Raw genomic sequence first — 18,273 nt, 5'->3', positions numbered from 1 at the left:
ACTTCATCCCATCCTTCTGTCTAGTTGGAATCAGGCAAGCCAGGCGAGTGAATCACACCTAAAACCCTTTTAATGGGCTCAGGTGTCTAAAAGGTGGAGCACCAGAGAACTTAGAGAGCAGCAGGAAGGCCAATCCAACACGCAAGAAGCCAAAGGAGAACGGAATGCCGAGACGCTGAAGGACTGCATGGTGAAACAGAGTGGAAATGCGTAGCGAGGGAGCTGTGTCTCCAAGGAGCCGGTAAAGGTGGGAGAAGGGAACCGTGGAGAATGTCTGTCCCTTCGCTGTGGCCAAACAGTGCCCGTTCCCCTGAATGGAAGTACGAATCCAGGGGTACCTGAGGGGCAGGCGGTGAGACTCTGACCTCAAATACAAGAAATCATCTGAACAAGGAAGCTAAAGAAAGGAGCGCCCCGGTGAGTTTCAGAGAATGCAAGAAACCCAGTGCGTTTATGAAAGTTGCTGAGTTACATTGTTTCAGAATGGTTGCGTGCGATCGGCACATTCTCGAAAGCCTCTGATCAAAGCAGAAGAAAGAAACCGAAATGAATGCAATGTTGGAAGTGGATTTTGTAGAAACAATATATCAGAGCGGTCACGTCCGAAGGAATTATACATGTTCAAAAGTCTCTGATCAATCAAGGATACTAAGAAAGAAATTTGCACTGTTAATGCTATGAAAACAAGAATGAAAGCTGTGAACAAACAGCTGAGGGGAGCCAGTGAAGTGTGAGAAAAAATGCTGAATGAGCAAAAGTAAGCTGAACAAGTGGAAATGAAGGCTGCAAATGAAAGCTAATAAAGTGGAATTTGGAAAAGAGAGCCAAGGAAGTGCCAAGAAAGAGAAACATTCATCTATGAACTTGTGAGCTTCTGAGTTGGTCGTGAACCGCCAAACCAATCTTTGCCAAGGTGGCAGAAAGCCGGGGCAAGGGTAACTGGTTGCGTGACCGCTAATGGGTGGGCTGTGCGACCTATCAATTGTGCCTAGACCAGGAAGCCCCAACAAGTCCAGGACAATTGTGAACACAACCCTGAAACAAGATAAAGCTGAACATTGTGAGGTTCTTTTGTGAACCAGTGCTTGAAGCTTGGAGAAGGGAACCCTGAGCTCCTTTGTAACATTGTTTTGTGAACCAGTACTTGAAGCTTGGGGAAGGGAACCCTGAGCTCCTTTGTAACTTTGTCTGAGCTCCTTTCTAACTTTGTATACTGAAACCAAGTATTCTTGAAACGTGGGTAAGAGAAACCCAAGTCCTAACAGAACATTTGAAACCCATAATTGTTGGAACTGTATCCTGAACTTGGGGAACGGAGCTAGACCTTGTGTTGAACACTATTAAGTTAGAATAACCCTACACCACATTTGTGTATTAGACGTGTGGGCAATCATAGGTTTTGACACAGGCATACTTTTGATTCTGACCTCCGGACATAGACTTTCCTTAGTTTCTTTAGGTAGGGAAATCCCCACCATAGATATAGTGCAAGTTAGGATTTATACCCACCCTGATACTTAATAAAGATTCTATTGTTGAATTCACAATCTGTTGTCTGTGTCATCTCTTGATACCATGCCTGTCTCACAGCTCTCACTCCCCTTTGCAGGCAGGCGATGCAGCTGTGCTTCTGGCTGTTGGAGAATCAGATCTCGGTCTCGGCAGTGTATCTAGCGGGGATGGAGAACGGATTGGTGGATGCTCTCAGAAGGCAGAGCACAGTCTCACACGAGTGGGAGGTGTGCCAGGAGGTCTTCAAGGAGATCTTTGCTCAGTGGGGTACCCTGAAGGTGGACTTGTTTACCACAGAGTCCAACAAGAAGTGCAAATAGTTTTGCTTGAGGGAATTCCTAGGGAGAGGCGCACTGGGGAATGCGTTCCTAGTGGAGTGGGACTTCAACCTCCACTAAGTCTTCCCTCTGATTCCCGTCACTCCGTGGGTTCTCAGGAAGTTGAAAAGGTGTCAAGCATCTATGATCTGGATTGTCCCAGAATGGGCGAGTAGAACATGGTATGCAGATCTTCTGGATTTGACCATCTGCACACCTCTCCGGGTGTCTCGTCGGCCGGACCTCCTATCCCTGTCAGAAGGGTGGGTACTACAACAGAACCCGGAATCCTTCAATCTACATGTGTGGCTCTAGAGAGGATGAGATATGATGACTAGGACCTCTCGGAAGAGGCACTTAAAGTGCTGCTGGCTGCAAGCAGACCCTCCACAAGATCGCTGTATGCATGCGGATGGAGAAGATTTGAGGCGTGGTGCAGGGAAAACCGGATGGTTCCTATCTCTTGCCTCACCACTGCAGTGAGGGAGTTCCTTCTGTCACTGGCCTCGTCAAGCCTTCAGGTTGCAACAGTGAAAGGATACTTGGTGTCTCTGTTTTCAAAAGTTCTCCAGATCAACAACACCCTGGTACGCTCAGTGAAACTATGCAACAACCACGCAGACCACTTCAAAAACAAAATCAGTGTCATCCACCAAATCATACAAAGCAGACCAGGCAACCAAAATACAAACCCCCCCACCCCCAACCGAGGATCCCCAGAACAAACTTCAAAGCTTCCCCCAAATATCAGTAGAGACTATGTCAAGCTGGTAAGAAATAGCAAAAAAGCAGGCTCCCCCATGTACCGCTGCCCTACAGACACATACAAATCAATCTTCACACAGGGCACACTCTTGGAATGTTACAGAAACCTCTTCAATCAATCACTTGCAACAGGGAAAGTGCTGCGATCTTTCAAATGTGTGTACATCAAACCACTGCTCAAGAACATGGCAGGCAACGTGGAGGACCTCTTCAACTACAGACCTATCTCGAACATCCTGTACTCAGCAAAACTACTTGAAAACTACATTGTTGGACTAATACAAGAACATAAAGAAAAGCACCAACTGCTGGTGCAGGCATATGTCGGGTTTAGACCTAAGTGAAGAACTGAGACGGGTCTCCTCTCAATCTGGGATTTCTAAAGACAAATGCAGACTCCGACACAAGTTCAGCTCTGATACTTCTGGACCTCTCTGCAGCTTTTGACACAGTCAGCGATGACATCCTCATAAAGAGACTAGAAGAAATAGGAATCACCGACTTGGACCTACTCTGGATTAAATAATTCCTAATAGACAGAATGGAAACCGTCTGGATTAAACCTTTCAAATCCACTCCAAGAGACACCAACTGTGGAGTACCACAAGGATCATCCCAATTCCCACTGCTCTTCAATGTCTACCTGACTCCACTAATCAAGCTAATTAAAAAACATGGATTTACATGCTACAACTATGCAGATGACACGCAAATCATCTACAAAATAGAAGACACACAAGAAGAAAACACAACGATGGAAGGCTGTCTACAAGAATTCTATGAATGGATGAACACAAGCCGCCTAAAACTCAATCTAGGCCAAACAGAAACAATGGTTGTACCCAAAAACCTAGAAAAACAACCACTACATCCCATGGCTCACAGAACTAGGAAATGTACCGATGCCGTAAACAACAGTAAAAAATGTTGGAGTCATGATGGACCACAAACTAACACTAGAACCACAAATAAACGCAATAATCAGGAAATGTTTTTTCCTCCTGCATGTTCGGGAGAATTCTCTCTTTAGGCTGAATTTCCTAACCTAGTGAGTCCCCCAACAGCTTTGCTGGATTTCTGGAGTTGTTTTTTTTTTGCCAAGAGTCAGACTCTTTTTCTCCCACTCTTGGACATGATTTATGGTATTCCTTTGACTGGTAATGTGTTTTATGCGCTATGGGGTCCTTTACTCCATAGGGTCTCATGTGTTTTTCCTGTGTGTGTTACACAGCACCCTCCGAGCAGTAACACAGGGGTGTCATAGTGACACCCCACCATAGACTCCATACCCTGGGACTGACAACTGTCTCCCAGGGCATGTAAAGTCACCATTGGCTTTACTAGTCCCAAATTATTAACAGAAACCAGTACAAACCATCATATTGTAGACGTACTGGTCGGGGCAATTCGATTGCCCCGGGGTCTGTTAGTCGAGGGGGCACGTCTCCGTCCCCCTGATCGAGTTTTGCCTGGTGGCAGTGGAAACTACTTTTTATATTCGACCGCGAATATTTTCCTATGGGATTTTCCCATTGTTCGAGGCTACCAACTTTAATTATTTAATTCTCATAGCCTCGAACATACCGCCGGTTTATTTAATTAATATTAATTCGCCGGTTGGTATTTTTTGCCAAGACTCGATTCAAAAATGGCATTTGGGTTCTCTTCTGTGACTCCAACCCAAGTCGAGCCCTTTGTTCCACTTTTTGGCGGGCTTCTCCACAGAAGCCTCCAAAAGTGGTGCCACTCTGTCTGGGTACCAGAGGGGGTGTGGGAGGGGGTTTAGGCACCCTGGACTGAGTTACCTTGGTAACTCAAGTCGCACTCTTGTGTGATTGGCCCAAGTGGTGAGCCGGCCGGCTCACCACTTAGCATGTTTGAGTGACAGCTTGGCTGAGTGAATGGGGGTTTTCTGCATAAAAGCAGGGCTTTGGGGACTGGAACTTCAGAAGTCGCCACAGGACCTGAGAATCCAACGAGGGAGAAGCTGAGCTGACCTACCACGACGACACCACCGGTGGAGCCCTGCAGAACCGACTCACCACTTCCCGACGACAGAGAAGATCTCCCGGCTGGAGAGGATTCTTCCCCTGACTGGTGGGCACAACCAGTTTACCTTCCTTTTCTTCGCACCCCAGCCCGGTTTGTGGTCGAACTGCCCGTGCCAAGCACCCCGGCGGCCGGATAGCCACTCACCACTGAACCGCGAATCACCGGCCACTCCTTGTACCTGAGAAACTCTGCGGCTGGTTTCTTCCCTGGCAGTGCAACGGACTCCTGTCTTCCACCACGACGAGATCCCCTCTTCCCCCGGACGAAGAACCGACTTGCACCCGCTGCCAGGAACAACTGCCCCCGCTGGAGCGTTCTCAACACTTTAAGGTACCGTGTCCGCCAGGCCTCCCTTTCTAAAGATTGCTACAAGGTAATAATAACAACCCCCTTCTGGACTGGGCTGGCCGCCTTGACCCTCTAACTGGTCCCTTTCTTTGGTCCAACTCCTTTTTGAACATTTACAAGACTTTTGTGCACTGCAACCGTGTGACCTTGGACACATTTCGTTTGGATCCTCTGAAAGTGGATCCGACCTCTTGAACTCTAACTTCACGGTTTTACTTTGCCTTCCTCGCTTGTTATGTTCTGGTAAAAGTATTGGGATCTGTTTCAACTTGCTCCCTGCTCTTCTCTCCCTTTTTAAAACGAACTATTAGAGTGCCATCTACGTTAAGCGCTCACCGCTGTCTGAAAATAAGTGGGGCTTTACTTAAGACTTGTCTAATATTCTTTTACGGCAGTGTATATCTTTTAGTGACCGTGTTTTTGAATTGCTTAGTATTAGTGCCTCTGTGTTTTTCTAGATGTGGTTTTAAATAAATAATTATATCTCTTTTACACCAAGCCCTGGTCAGCGTTTACTTGTTCTACTGTGTTCTCTTGACCTATTGTGAATACTCTGTATACTGCCTAACTCTTCTTGAGGGAAGTCTGATTGCTCAGCCACAGCTACCAAGTGAATCTGTGTGGTACAGACTGCTACCAAGTGGGTTTACTGCCAAACACCTGTAGTCTCAAATCTTTTGCAGTGGTCCCAGAGGGAACTGCACAGGTTTCTGCCTAACACTGGTGTACAGCGGTGGGATTTGTATTGAGTATACACTTTAGAGTGCTTGTTGGACAATTTAGGACAACTAACCACAGAGCTTAGCACTAAAAAGCTGATTTTCTAACTATGTCTGCTATGGAGAGTTATACCCTAGAATCATTGTCTGCCAAAACTGCTGATTGCTTAAAAGTATTGTGTAGACATAAGAATCTCTCTGAGTAGGGCAAGAAAATGGAACTTATAGAAAGGTTGTTAGAAAACCAAAGTCTGGGTGGTACAGAGGAATCTACCCCCCCAGCAAATGTAGAAAACAGTGATGGTATTGATCTAAATCAAAGTCTTGAGAATGAGTCAGAAGAGGAAAGTGAACCTAATGAAGTTAGCCACTCTGAGCATCTGCCTGCCTTACCTACTGTACCTACTGGGCCCATACCAGGTCCCACATGTAACCCTGCTTATTTTGAACTTGGAAAAATGAAGCTTGAATTAGAGTACAAATGTTTTTTAGCTCAATCTGAAAGAAACCAAGAGCTAGAGTTCAGAAGAATGAATGCCCAGGCTGAGCAGAAGCAAGCTGAGTTAAGACTCAGAGAAATAGAGCTTAATCATGAATTAGAAATGACAAAGTTGTCTGTGGAAAATGCTTCTCTCTCCTCTGGTTCTTCTAGGAGTTCCAGTCCCAAAAGACCCCGGATGCCTAAGGAATTAGTGGGTATGTATGAACCTAGATTGGATGTGTTGGATTGGTTGAAAATGTTTGAGTATAATCATGGGCTCCAGGACATCACAGGGAATGAGTTACCTCCCTGGTTGTTCTCTAGGCTTCCCCCTGTTGCAACTGATGTGGTAATGGAGTTGGGCGAGGTGGATAAGAAGGATTATGAATGTGTGAAGCTAGCTTTGATAGCTAGATTTGGGAAGACCCCTTCCCAGTACCTTAAGAGGTTTAGGACCCTCAAAAAGCATGATGGTACCCCTTGGGCTACCTGCGTGAGTGAAAGTTTGAAAAACTTAGAGGGATGGATTAAGGGTTACAGAGTTAACACTTATGAAGGAATGAAGAATCTTGTAATGTTGGAGTCAATTTATGATGCCTGCTCTCCCGAGCTCAGACAGCACTTGGCTGATTCAAAGGAATTAGATTCCAGGAAGTTAGCTAAGGCTGCTGACTTGTGGGTTGCCAACAGGGCCACTCACAAGGATTCTGGGCTACTCAGAAAAAGGATGAGGGAAAACAGCCAAAAAAGGACTCCAAAGAGAATTCCAATAATTCCAATTCCAAAGAGGGCCCCACACAGAATCAAAAGGGTAAGCCACCAGGGAAACCAAATCAGGTTAGTGTGCCTCCTGGTGCCAAACCAGAAGGAGGTCAGAACAAGCCTCCATTCCAGAAAGCATTTGGTAAATGCTTTGTTTGTGGCTCTACTGACCATGTGAAAGGAGATCCCAGATGTAAGGGTAAACCTTCAGGGGTCCAGCTTGTCTCCTTAGCCTTCGCTCCAGAGGAGGAAGTACAAATGGCAAGTGGAAACTTTCTATTACTGGCTGATGAACCCATTGGCGTCTCAGCCAGTGTTTCTTTAGTGTCTCTGGGCCTGTGGGAACAACAGAACTTAGATGTCTATAATTCTATCCCAGATAATACTAAAGAGTATTATAAGGACAGTGTCCAGGTGAATGGTCAGGAGACTCCTGCCATCAGGGACACTGGGGCCAGCATAACTGTGGTGGACAAATCGTTTTTTCAGGCTGAGGATGTTGCTAAGGCACCCAAACGCCTCACCAGGTTAGCTGGAGGGCCTGTGCAGATGCTTCCCCAATTACCAGTTCTCATCCAGTGTAATGACATGACTGTGAAGATACCTGTCAGCATACAAAGTGAGGTGCCAGGAAGGGTTCTGCTGGGTAATGACTTGAAAACTCTTGGAGTAGTGTCACACACCCCCAGACCTACTAGTAAAAGGTTACAGGAGCTCACCAGACCTGCACGGGAGAGAACCATGAGAGGTACTCCCAAGGAGATGATGAAGAAAGAGATCACTCCTGCTCCACTGGAGATGTCAGCTGCTGTCTCTAAGAAACTAGAAGAAAAAGGGAAACCTAAAACTTCTAAAAAGAACCTCAAAGCCAGCACCCCAGTGCAGCCAACAAGGACTTCCCCTAGGTTGTCCAAAGTTACACCAGTAACTGCCCCTCCAGCTGAGGCTGAGAGGGAGGTACAACCCTGTGTGGTTGAACTAGACTCTGAAGAAGAGCTAGTGGAAGACCAGGAACTCATTGGAGATCTGGATCCTGTTGACCATCCTGAGCTGCAGTCTTTACTGGCAGAAGGTGGACCCAACAGGGCAGACTTCAGTAGGGGACAGAGAGAATGTCCAACTCTGGAAGGTCTTCGCCACCAGGCAGATGCTCAGGCTGAAGGGCAAGAGCCTGGGAAATGTAGGTTACACTGGGAAGATGGCCTCTTCTACAGTGAACCAACCGAGTCTGCACCTGGGGACAACAAACGACTTGTAGTACCCCAAGAGAATAGACCACAGTTCTTTCAGTTAGCCCATGAGATTCCTTTGGCTGGTCACTTGAGTTTCAAGAAGACTAAGGTAAGGCTCTCACTCTACTTTTATTGGCCAAAGATGGGGGCCGAAGTAGATAAATACTGCAGGAGCTGCCACACCTGCCAGACTTCTGGTAAGGTTGGCTCCAAAATGTGGCATCTTTAGTGCCTCTTCCAGTTGTGGGAGTCCCATTTGAGAGAGTAGGGATTGACATTGTTGGTCCCCTTGATCCTCCAACTTCCTCAGGCAACAGGTTTATACTTGTTGTAGTAGACCATGCTACTAGATACCCTGAGGCAATTCCTATGAGGACTGTTACAGCTCCGGCTGTGGCTAAGCCCCTCCTTGGTATTTTTACCAGGGTTGGGTTTCCTAAGGAAGTCATCTCTGACAGGGGGTCAAATTTTATGTCCCACTACATGAAAGCCATGTGGAAAACCTGCGGAGTTACTTACAAGTTCTCAACCGCATACCACCCTCAGACAAATGGGCTGGTGAAAGGTTCAACAGAACCATGAAGAGCATGATAGGTGCTTTAGAGGACCCCCTTAAAAGAAAGTGGGACCTTCTACTGCCATGCCTTCTCTTTGCTTACAGAGAAGTCCCTCAGGAGGGAGTAGGTTATTCTCCCTTTGAACTTCTCTATGGTCATCCGGTCATAGGTCCATTGGCCCTAATCAATGAGGGGTTGGAGAGTGCTCCTTCCCCCAAGCCAGTCAGAGTGACTGACTATGTGATAGGTCCCCGGAGGAGAATGTCACAAATGATGACAGAAGCAAGGGATAACTTGAAAGCTGGACAAGCATTGGTCAAGCACTGGCATGACCAAAAGGCTAACATGGTTGAGTTTACTCAAGACCAGCTAGTTCTCGTTATGATTCCAACAAGGCAGAGGGCCTTGCAAGACAAATGGATGGGACCCTTCAAAGTTGTGGGTAAACTTGGAGAGGTCAACTATCTGGTGGACTTGGGCAACCCCAAGGAGGCTCCAACAGTCTTCCACATCAACGGACTAAAAGCGTATGTCTCCAGACCTGATGTAGGGGCTTTGCTTCTAGCATCATCAGAGGAAGAAGAAGAGAGTGAAGCTCTTTCTGATCTCCTCAGAGGCTTACCTTTAGACAAAAAGATTGAAGGAGTAAATCTCTCTTCAAATCTGACACCGGAGCAACAGGAAGAGTGCAAATCTATGTTGAATCAGTTTGCCTCTCTGTTCTCCCTTTCACCAGGCTTGACCCCTTGGGGACAGCATGACATACTCACTGGTGACTGTCTGCCAGTCAAAAGCAGAGGATATCGAATGTCAGAAAATGTAAGAACCCACATCAAAGGTAAGGTCAACAAGATGCTTGATCTCGATGTAATAGAGCCCTCTACTAGTCCATGGTCTAGCCCAGTTGTGTTAGTACCAAAGGCAGGATCTAAAGAACTTAGATTCTGTGTGGATTACAGAGCTCTTAATGCAGCCACTAAGACTGATGCCCACCCTTTGCCAAGGACAGATGAGTTGGTGGATAGATTTGGTGCAGCCAAGTTCCTCAGCACATTTGACTTGACGTCAGGCTATTGGCAAATAGCCCTGACAGACCATGCCAAGGAGAAAACTGCATTTTCTACCCCAGTTGGCTTATACCAGTTTAAGGTTATGCCTTTTGGATTGAAAAACGCACCTACTACGTTTCAAAGGATGGTAAACCAGGTTCTGAATGGGATGGAGGACTTCTGCATGGCATACTTGGATGACATAGCAGTGTTCAGCAATTCCTGGGAGGAACATGTGGACCACCTGAGATATGTTTTGCAGGCTCTTGGAAAGGCCAATCTGACCATAAAGGCAAGTAAATGCCAGATTGGACAGAGTAAAGTGGTCTACCTTGGACATGAGGTACGAGGTGGAGCAATAAGGCCTTTGCCCGGTAAGATTGAAGATGTGCGAAATTGGACAACACCTACTACTCAGACCCAGGTGAGAGCCTTCTTAGGTCTCACTGGGTATTACAGGAATTCCATTGCGAACTATGGGTCCATAGCTTCTCCACTGAATGTCATCTCCTCTCCTAAGTTCCCTAAAAAGATTAGATGGAATGAGGAATGCAATCAGGCCTTTGAAACCCTGAAAAAGGCTCTTTTCCAAGCACCAGTACTCAGAGCTCCTGACTATCATCAAACTTTCGTTGTGCAAACAGATGCTTCAAATGTAGGAATAGGTGCAGTCCTCAGTCAACTGGATGGGAAAGGTAGGGAGCACCCAATTTGCTTCATCAGCAGAAAGCTGAAGGATCCTGAGACAAGGTGGGCAACAATCGAAAGAGAATGCTTTGCTATTGTGTGGGCACTGATGAAGTTTAGGCCATACTTGTATGGTTCTACTTTCGTCATTCAGACTGACCACCAACCCTTGAGATGGTTAATGCAAATGAAAGGGGAAAATCCAAAACTATTGAGATGGTCAATCTGCCTTCAAGGGTTTGATTTCACCATTGAGCACAGGTCAAGGTGTCACCATCAAAAATGCTGATGGGCTCTCTAGGATGTATGCCATCGACTAGAGGTATGAGGTTCATCCAGGAGTGGATTAAATCCTCCTGTCCCTTAGTCTGGGGGGGGGGGCGAGTGTTAGGGAGAATTCTCTCTTTAGGCTGAATTTCCTAACCTAGTGAGTCCCCCAGCAGCTTTGCTGGATTTCTGGAGTTGTTTTTTTTCCTCCTGCCAAGAGTGAGACTCTTTTTCTCCCACTCTTGGACATGATTTATGGTATTCCTTTGACTGGTAATGTGTTTTATGGGCTATGGGGTCCTTTACTCCATAGGGTCTCATGTGTTTTTCCTATGTGTGTTACACAGCACCCTCCGTGCAGTAACACAGGGGTGTCATAGTGACACCCCACCATAGACTCCATACCCTGGGACTGACTACTGTCTCCCAGGGCATGTAAAGTCACCATTGGCTTTACTAGTCCCAAATTATTAACAGAAACCAGTACAAACCATCATATTGTGGATGTACTGGTCGGGGCAATTCGATTGCCCCGGGGTCTGTTAGTCGAGGGGGCATGTCTCCGCCCCCCCTGATCGAGTTTTGGCTGGTGGCAGTGGAAACTACTTTTTATATTCGACCGCAAATATTTTCCAATGGAATTTTCCCATTGTTCGAGGCTACCAACTTTAATTATTTAATTCTCATAGCCTCGAACATACCGGCGGTTTATTTAATTAAGATTAATTCGCCGGTTGGTATTTTTTGCCAAGAATCGATTCAAAATGGTGTTTGTGTTGTCTTCTGTGACTCCAACCCAAGTCGAGCTTCTCCACAGAAGCCTCCAAAAGTGGTGCCACTCTGTCTGGGTACCACATGGGGTGTGGGAGGGGGTTTAGGCACCCTGGACTGAGTTACCTTGGTAACTCAAGTCGCACTCTTGTGTGATTGGCCCAAGTAGTGAGCCGGCCGGCTCACCACTTAGCATGTTTGAGTGACAGCTAGGCTGAGTGAATGGGGGTTTTCTGCATAAAAGCAGGGCTTTGGGGACTGGAACTTCAGAAGTCGCCACAGGACCTGAGAATCCGACGAGGGAGAAGCTGAGCCGACCTACCACGACAACACCACCGGTGGAGCCCTGCACAACCGACTCACCACTTCCCGACGACAGAGAAGATCTCCCGGCTGGAGAGGCTTCTTCCCCTGACTGGTGGGCACAACCAGTTTGCCTTCCTTTTCTTCGCAACCTCAGCCCAGTTTGTGGTCGAACTGCCCGTGCCAAGCACCCCGGCGGCCGGATAGCCACTCACCACTGAACTGCGAATCACCGGACCGCTCCTTGTACCTGAGAAACTCTGCGGCTGGTTTCTTCCCTGGCAGTGCAACGGACTCCTGTCTTCCTCCATGACAAGATCCCCTCTTCCCCCGGACGAAGCACTGACTTGCACCCGCTGCCAGGAACAACTGCCCCCGCTGGAGCGTTCTCACCACTTTAAGGTACCGTGTCCGCCAGGCCTCCCTTTCTAAAGATTGCTACAAGGTAATAATAACCCCTTAACCTTCTGGACTGGGCTGGCCTCCTTGACCCTCTAACTGGTCCCTTTCTTTGGTCCAACTCCATTTTGAACCTTTACAAGACTTTTGTGCACTGCAACCGTGTGACCTTGGACACATTTCGTTTGGATCCTCTGAAAGTGGATCCGGCCTCTTGAACTCTAACTTCACGGTTTTACTTTGCCTTCCTCGCTTGTTATGTTCTGGTAAAAGTGTTGGGATCTGTTTCAACTTGTTCTCTGCTCTTCTCTCCCTTTTTAAAACAAACTATTAGAGTGCCATCTACGTTAAGCGCTCACCGCTGTCTGAAAATAAGTGGGGCTTTACTTAAGACTTGTCTAATATTTTTTTAAGGGAGTGTATATCTTTTAGTGACCGTGTTTTTGAATTGCTTAGTATTAGTGCCTGTGTGTTTTTCTAGATGTGGTTTTAAATACATAATTATATCTCTTTTACACCAAGCCCTGGTCAGCGTTTACTTGTTCTACTGTGTTCTCTTGACCTATTGTGAATACTCTGTATACTGCCTAACTCTTCTTGAGGGAAGTCTGACTGCTCAGCCACAGCTACCAAGTGAATCTGTGTGGTACAGACTGCTACCAAGTGGGTTTACTGCCAAACACCTGTAGTCCTAAATCTTTTGCAGTGGTCCCAGAGGGAACTGCACAGGTTTCTGCCTAACACTGCACACAGTAAAAAGGATCCTACCTTTGCTCTCCTTTACCTATAAAACAAGTTCCATCATCTCCCTCATCATGTCCATCCCTCATGACCTTGGTCAAGAGGCCATGGAATGGTTACTTCTTTTTTTAACCATTTTTATTTTTTTCGATAGAGGCAGAATCAATTACATATAATCGTTAGGAATGGTTACTTCTACAAACTGATACTATCGGTGCCAACAAAGAGTTTATCTTGATCTTACTTGAATTTATGTCACACAATTCTTTCTTCAAATACAAGAAGGAACATTACCGTCAAATATCAGATACCTCGATGGGTGCCAGTATGGCCATGTATATGCCAACAGCTTTATGTACAGTTTTGAGACTACACACATCATACATCTCCTAGTCTTGCACAATTATTTGATTAATATACATGATATCTTCACCATATGGCACGGTATGTTTGACACATTGCAAGATTTATTTAAGTTCATCAACGAGATAGATTCTCAGATTCAGTTTACATCAGAGATCTGGACACTGAATGTGTATTTTTGGGATGTGGAAGTCAGTCACAGAGAACAAGATATCGACAACCCTCTTTACCAAACCCACCGACAGAAACAACCTCTTGCATTGGATGAGCTTTCATGCTCCAAATATACTAAAATACCTACAATACAGGCAACTTTTGAGAATTAAAAGGATTGTTAGTGATCCAGAGGAATGCAAAATTGAGTTTGATAAAATGGTGAGAAAGTCTGAAGACAGAGGTTATCCGAGAAGCAGTTTAGAGACAGCAGTCGAGAAAACAAGGAACAAAACAAGAACAGTATTACTACAAGCGAAACCTAAGAGGGCTACTCCACTGCTAGTATTTGTGTCCAAATCTAGCATACAGAGCAACAAAATCAAACGGATCATTAAGAAACATTGGGACATACTCAGAAATTATGCAAGAACTAAGCATCTATTTCCTGAACCACCAGTATTCACCTTTCAAAGGAGTGAAAATCTTACAGACATACTAGTCAACACAAGAGAAAAGGCACCGAATATTAACATGACAGACAGGAAGGTCACCTATCCTTGTCTAAATTGTGGCAACTGTGACAGCGTGACGAAGGGTCTGTATGTTTTCCATCCCCGTACGGGTGAAAGTATACAGTTGAGACATTTTGCTACTTGTTTTACTGAGAATGCGATTTATTGTATCAGGTGCCCTTGTGGCATGTATTATGTGTGAGAGACAAAAAGACTGGCTAAAGTCAGATGGAACGAGCACAAATCTTGGATACGAACGGACAATAGGCATTCATCAGTAGCACAACATTTTATTGAATGTGGAGATACAATTGCACAGATGAGGTTTCAAATCGTGGAAGTAATGGCTACCAAGGAATTCAGGGGTGATATTGTGAGAAGAGTGTAAAGAGAGGCCTTCTGGATTGACAATCTGGAGTCCCTGATAACAAATGTCATGAGCGAAGAATTGGATTTGCAATTTTACTTATGAATATAAATGAAGTATGTAATCTACAAGATGGTCTTACTGCATCTGGTATCGATTCACTGTTCAATGTATTTATTGATATTTGACAATGTATTGGATAATCTTAGACTAGTTTCACCATGTAATTAGGACATGTTGGTGATAGTTTAACCTTATGCCTATGAACCATTGTAAATTGCCATACTTGAGTTCTATTTCATTTACCCAGAAGATGGGTACAGTGAAAGTTTTCGGTACCCACTTCACACTATAGTACCTCATATTCTTTTCTTTTCTGGTTTTTCTTTCTGCAATTCATTATTTAAGATTTAGTTTCTTTGCTATGAGTAGCCTCTGCTTGATCCAATGGGTACCTGTGGGGTATCACTTGACCGGTTTTCAGATCCTAGAAGATATTCATCTTAGTTGGGACAAGGGCAATGTTTGCTTTACAGTAGAATGGCAACGAAATTGAATATAGAGTAAGTTTGGTGTTTTATAGCAGTTTTGGAATCACTCTCTAGACGTATTAGGAGCGACAATATAGTGTACAGGCTTTACAATTAGCTCACGATTGAGAGTGGGTCTACTATAGGAGAAGTAATTACCTGATTTACTGTTAGCAGATGTAAATGGATCCAATTTGTGATCCACACATGTCCCGTTCCATCCGCCATTTAGGTTTAACGTAGGTTTGTCGTGAATGAGTATCACGTGATTAGTTGTCACATGACTAGTTGTCATGTGATTACTGTACCGGGAAAGGAATAACTTAGAGGTCCCGGGCGACAGACGCTAGGATGCATGTTAGAAGGATTGATTAGAAGGAGAGAGGTAAAACAGAGGAGATTAACGTGAGTAATTTCAGTGCGGGTTAATTTCATCAGCAGACACTGATGGTGTATTTTGGTGTTTTTGTTGAGAGTTGATTGAGCTACTTTGAGCCACACTTTCTGGAACATGTATATTTGCCATTATGAAGATTTAGAAGCGGGTCACTTGGACACGTCGCTCATGTTTTACCAGCTAAGCAAGGTACTGTTTCTAGGTTCTCCAAGCTAATTTTCACACAGAGGGTGCATTTATTGGAAACATGGTTTAATCAGGGATATGGTGATAGTTTCTTTCAGCTAAGCCAGGTACTGTTTTTAAGTTCTCCAAGCTATTTGTTACACAGAGGGTGCAATTGTTGACAACACAGTTTAATCAGGGACATGGTGATAGTTTGCATGAGAAAGGCACAGTTTGGAGACGTGAATCACTCTGATAGACATGACAAAAAAGGGGGGGCTTAATATAATGATTTATAGGGAATCATTTAAGAGGATTTAGCAACATCTTCTAAGATCCCAACACTTCTGTTTCTCTTCTCTTTTTTTCCCTTTTTTCTTAATTTTTTTTCTCGTTTTTATTTTTAAACTTGAATTTTATTGATTTTCGAGAGGTACAACAAGTATATAATTGGATCAATATGAGAATAAGTAGGCAAACAACAAGATAAAGCATTGGTATATAAACGACTTGAACATGTGTACTTGGGTTGTAAACATAATACCTGTCCCCCTTAACCTGTGAATTCCCACACCCCTCTAAGTATATTGTCACTAGTAACCCAGCGTTTCATCACTCATTAGTAAGAGCGCTGCGCAAGAGGACATTCTGCACTTCAGGCATGCACAAGGGATAATCAAGTTCAATTAGCACATCATCAGTGATGTGGGTGTGGCAGGTTGTTGCTAATGTTGTCAAATAGCGTGGATACCTCCTACATCTTAAGGTAGTTCAACATATTTGAGGCGGAATTTGGTCCAGGCCATATCTACCGATGTACGATCTCCATGAAGGGTGGCTCTCAAACTGTCCATACAATATACATTTTTTGCTATGGCGATCCACCCAGGTTTTGTCAGAAGATATTCTCTTTTCCAGGAGGTGGTGAGACAGGCCCTTGCGGCCAAGAGTAAGCCATTGACCATTTTCAGGAGTTGGATGATCTCACCATCTAGTTCCTCCAGCCCAAACAACGCCATTAAAGGGGCCTTTTCCCTGGGTATGCTGTCTAGCTCCTTGATCCAGCTGAGGACTTCGTCCCAGAACGCCTGTGCAGCAGAGCAGTCCCACCACATGTGCCAATAGTTGGCCTTCTCCCCACACCTACGCCAACAATGTGGGTCAGCACCCTGATACATTTTTGCAAGTCTGATGGGGTCATATTGCCACCTGTGAAGTAATTTAATACTGTGGAGTTTGTATTGGCATGCATTGGATATCTTTGCGGTCCTGTTGTACCTTTGCGACCAGATTCTGGGGGTTAGCTGCCGTCGTAGATCGCTTTCCCGCTTGGTTTTCAAGTTCTCAACGGCAGAGTTGTTAACCTCTAGTAGAGCGATGTACATGGCTCCTATTATGCAGCTGGAGCCCGATCCTGTGTCTGGTATCCTCTCAAAAGGGGTAAGTTCCCTTTGTAGCTCATCTTTCCATATCTTGTTTGTCATGATCCCTTTGAACTGCAGGTATGAGAAAACCGGAAGTGGGCTCAGGCCCAGTGCCTCTTCGAGCTCTTGTATGGTCAGAAAGTTCCCTCCTTTCCATAATTGACCTGCACTTTCCAACCTTGCTTCATACCAGGTCTGGAAGTGTTTGGCTCTGGAATGGCATCACATATTCCCGGGACCCATATGTACCCTAAAGGTGAGGGCCACATTGTAATTCCTTCCATCCCCTTACCTCTTCTCCATACATTCCATAGTGTTCTCATTATGGGATGTTCCCGTATCCTTCGGAGGAGCTTAGGCCTGGGCACCCACAGCCACTCCCCTACAGTTGCGGATCAAAGGTGGTGATTATCCAGGTCCACACAGTGTAAATCCTTCCTTTGCCTGAGGTGTGGAACTAAGATTTGCAGTTGGGTGGCCTTGTAGTACAGTTGTATATCTGGGAGTGCAACACCCCCAATGTCTTTCTGAACCCTGAGGCGTGCATATGGAATTCTAGTTTTTTTGTTTTGCCATAAAAATGTCAGCATCGATCTCTTAATTGTCGCGAAGGACGGGTTTGGAATGGAGATACGAAGCATCTGGAATAAGTATAGGAGTTTGGTAAAACTACCATCTTGAAGGCGTTAAGTCGCCCCATCCACGAAATTGTGAGTTTATCCCATCTTTTGAGATCGAGTTCATTCGCAAAGAGTAGGGGGGGGGGGTAATTAGCACTATATAGATCTCCAAGGTTGCGGGTAACATTTATACCCAAGTATCGCTAAATTGTTTGGCTAATTTTCATACCTAGGGGTCTGACCCTTGTTGCTGTGGCATTTCTGCTTTCGTCCAAAGGAAGAATAGTTGATTTCTCCGTATTTATTTTGAGACCCGCTAGTCGACTATAGGATCTACTTGTTTCCATTGCTACTGGCATTGACGTTAAAGGCCTAGTTTGTACATTCGTTCTCCGACCTTGATCCCTTGTACTAATTCGTTCTGTCTCAGTTTTTGGGCCAGTGGTTCCAACGAAAGGACAAAAGGTATGGCAGACAGTGGGCATCCCTGTCTAGTCCCCCTTTTCAGTTCAAACCATCTCGAATAGCCTCCGTTCACTGCTACGCTGGTTTTGGGAGCAGTGTATATTGCTCTGATTTCTTGGCGAAGTTTTGGGCCAAGGCCTATTTTCACTAAAACTCTGTCCAGAAAGTCCCAGGCCACCCTATCAAACGCTTTCTCAGCATATAACGAAAGGGTTGTCGGGTCCCCATCTATATTCTGTGCTTGGTGGATCAGGTGGAGTGTTTTTTTCATTGTGTCAGCGCCTTGTCGGCCCATAATAAAACCCACTTGGT

This window comes from Ambystoma mexicanum, chromosome 11 (genome assembly GCF_040938575.1).
Source record: "Ambystoma mexicanum isolate Mex_15411 chromosome 11, UKY_AmexF1_1, whole genome shotgun sequence".
NCBI classification, from domain to species: domain Eukaryota; kingdom Metazoa; phylum Chordata; class Amphibia; order Caudata; family Ambystomatidae; genus Ambystoma; species Ambystoma mexicanum.
This window is presented reverse-complemented; position numbering follows the sequence as displayed.